We start from the raw sequence: 3,811 nt of genomic DNA on the forward strand, positions 1-3,811 counted from the left end.
TTGTGACAAATGACAGGTTTTTGTCCGCTGACTTCACACTGCTGACCACTGTCTGGCCTTTCAGGTTTTAGTTTTTTATGATCATTGTGCAAAATTTGGATTTCTTGGCAGAATCTGGCCCTGCTATTAACCAAAGTTCAGTTACTCAAGGACGCATCACAGCAGTTGGACAAATCCAAATACGCCACATCACATCTGCTAAGCAGATGCATGACCAGCAGCGTAACCCAACATGCTTAGGCCTTGAGGAGAAAAAACCAATAACTGACCATTACTGACCACAACAGAGCACTAAGCCAAAGATTTTAGAAGGCAGCATTTTATCATGTTTGGGTCATTTCATAAAAATGTCCACAAATCACAATGATCAAAGCATAAAAATATATTCTTAGAAACAAAGTGTTATCTGGGATGGACTTGTCATTCATTTGTACGCCCAGAAACATACTGGCTTCTTCGGAATGAAACATGCAATGAAAATACAAACCCTTCTAATACTTCCTGTTTATGGTTAAAACAGCTGGGGAAAAGTTGTTAAAGAACAAAACTAAATGCACATCGCAGTCTTGGCAGCTTAAAGAAAGAACAGTAACAGCTGCTACAGAACAGGCATGACAAGAATCGTTTTCAACCCCCAAAACGCAATTTTTAAAACTCTGGCAATTACCTATGTGTTCAGACACAAAGTTTCCACTGGTTTCAGTTCTGCTTTTCATTTTCTTTTTTCTATCACTGCTTCCCACACTGTAGTGATAAGTTGAAGATATATTTCAGACCACTCTTTTCTCTGGCTCAGGTTTAGCTGCCAGAACCAAGTGGCGGTGTCGCATGTAAGTTCTATTTGAAGTCCACATGATCACACACACACTGACACAAGTCGTATACAATCCACCAGTTAGAAATTCTTTTTTTCCATTCTTACTAAAAAAAAAAAAAAAAAAAGGCTGCCTTTTCCATTGAAACCTTCATTCCAATAAAAATTTAATGCTAGAACATGATTGTGACTAAAGCATGTGGTATGAAATAGACAATACTTTAATGGTAATCAAAGAAATTCCAAAACAAACACCCATTTGAGAGCCTACTGTTTTCTTTTGTTTGAAATTTTTTTTAAGGGAAATGGGTGGGGCTTGTTCCTTGTCTCCAGTTATTTGAAGTTGGTGAGCTTCCTTTTTCATGTGGTTTCAGTTCAGTATCACAACACTGAAAAAAGAGATAAATGCCTAGTCTTCGTTTTGTTGATGCAGAAAAAAAAATAAACAAAAATCTCAAACAAACAACAACTAGATAAATAAAAGATGTAACAGCCTATTTCTACCCCCATTAATTTTTATCCTGGGGTCAAATCTGACAAGTGCACCCGGTGTCTATGTTGATAAGCCTGGAATGAACCTCAGGTGTTAAGTTCGACTGGTCAGAACTCCGCCTCCCCACCCCCTGTTGATATTACCCCCACCGCCAATGGATATTGGGGTCATTCAAGGCGAGATGGAAATGACACCAAGGTAAAGCGGTCCAGATGGAATTGAGTGTTCCACGATAAAAAGTCTGAAGAGAAAGGCCCAAAGACAGACAGACCAGCGTCAGACTTCACCTGAGCTCAGTGTGGGAAGGACTGTCACTCCTGTATCGACCTGTCCAGCCACACCTGATGCTGTATCAATCACCGCCCAGAACACAACTCCGTGTCTCATGAGACTGACAGATGCCAATAGCTGTTGAGCCCAACTGATATCACAGTACTTTTCTGAAAACTTGGTGTACCACTGGAAACACCTGTACTGAGGCCTCAATGGGGCTGGCTACCTCAACAGACAGTAACTGACTTCGCTCATCATGACCAGGACTTCATGACAGAGTTCACATCAAATCATAACCCAGCTAAATGCAAGGCAACTTCTCAGTCATAAAAAAATTAGAAAAAGTTCAATCAATATTACTTTAAAAAACAACAACAAAAACCAACAAAAAACACACAAACAAAAAAACAACTAAAAAAAAAAACCAACCCCACACCATTTCAGAAGTATCACTTTACTATCAAAAGTTAAAGATCCCAATGCCAAATCCTTAATGGCCATCAGGGCAATGAATTCACATCCAGTCTAGGGCTTGGCATTGAACGGTGGGGCCCAATCCTCCTGCCGTTTTAACCTTCCCACAACCAGTCAGGTACCCATTCACAACTGGGTGGAGTGAGGAAAATCCAAGAAAAGTGACATTCCCTAGGACACGACACAATGTCCAAACGGCTCCTTCAAGTCTGATCACTGGTGACCAAAGGAAAAGAAGTCCCACGCCTAACCAACTCTGCCATGGCGCCTCCTGCTATTATGTAATGTATATGTTATCTCATGTACAATGTTCACTGCCTTTGGGAATTGGAAAATGTGTGTGGATCAACATCACAGAAAATGGTCTTCGTGGAGTCAGCAACAAGTCTTTCTGGTCAATACCGAAAGGGACTGGAACAAATCACAGATTTACCATGCGGTCATTTCTGAGTCACACTTGTATTTCATTTTTTCACCAGAATACTGGTCTGTATACCACAGTGCAGGAAAAAAAACACCACCCTGATCACACCTGAAGCAACAAGTTACAAATATACAAGTATACTTTCCCTCTCTGTGACCTTGGGTTCAGTGTGTTGCAAATTCAAACTGGATGATAATCTATCAACAGTTAGCACTTTGTAACCCTGCCTGTCATACTTGATCAAAATAACTGACAATGTCTTTTTGTTTGTTGTTTTCTTTCATATTCATGATAATGATAAAATCTGATTTTCCCTTACCTCACCTCTCCAGTCAACAATGGAGGGGAGGCACCACTGAAGAAATCAGTCCAGCATTGGATTTCTGATCCAGTGTTCACCAGTGATCAGGGTTCAAGCCCCCTTTTGGCATGGTGTATCCCTGGGAACACCACTATACATCACTTTTTCGTCATTCCATCCAGCTGGAACAGTGGATGAAGAGGATGGGACCACACATCCCAATGTTGTGTATGAATTCACTGCCCCTTCCGCCATACCATGTGACCTTTAACCATTCAACAAAGGCACATCTACACTGAGAACACATGCACTGCACTTACAAGACAGCAACATCAAGTGATAAAAAAAAAACACTACCAGGTAAACAGGACAGATACGTTATATTCTCCTGGTATACTTAACCCCACAATTTTGTTCGAACCTTCGGAAAAACAAACTGCAATAATCTTTTTTTTTTTTAACTTTTTTTTAATTCAGATCATATATACAAGGTATCACATTAATTTGCCTCAGCTTGGTTTTTTGTTTGTTTGTCTGTCTTTGTTTTTTGTATAGAAAAATAAGATACTACATATAAGGGGGGAGGGGGGAAGGGGGGAGAGGGGGGGGGGCAAGTACATACATATATGGAGAAAAAAAAGCAAAACGCACAAACATCAGTAAAGAGCAACAAAAAGGATTTTAAACAATTGTGGCATTTCAATTTTCATGTATGAGTGGGACTTGATTACACTGTAACAGCTAAACATACTGACTGCAGTTATAACACTTCATTTTCATCAGAAGATACAATGTGGGGACTCGAGGATAAGATATTACATGGTAAAAAATAACATTTCATTTTTTATAATCCTTATTAATCTGATGCACATACACCAATGCACATACACCAAGAACTCGGGGACAAACACTGACTGTAAAACGGTTCCAGGCATTTTATCACACAAAAGGATTTTTAACTGAAACTTCACTATGAACCTTGGTTCTGAAATTCTCAACCACTAAATATCAGATGCTGTTCTACTTTTAATC

This window comes from Babylonia areolata, chromosome 4 (assembly GCF_041734735.1).
Source record: "Babylonia areolata isolate BAREFJ2019XMU chromosome 4, ASM4173473v1, whole genome shotgun sequence".
Taxonomy (NCBI): domain Eukaryota; kingdom Metazoa; phylum Mollusca; class Gastropoda; order Neogastropoda; family Buccinidae; genus Babylonia; species Babylonia areolata.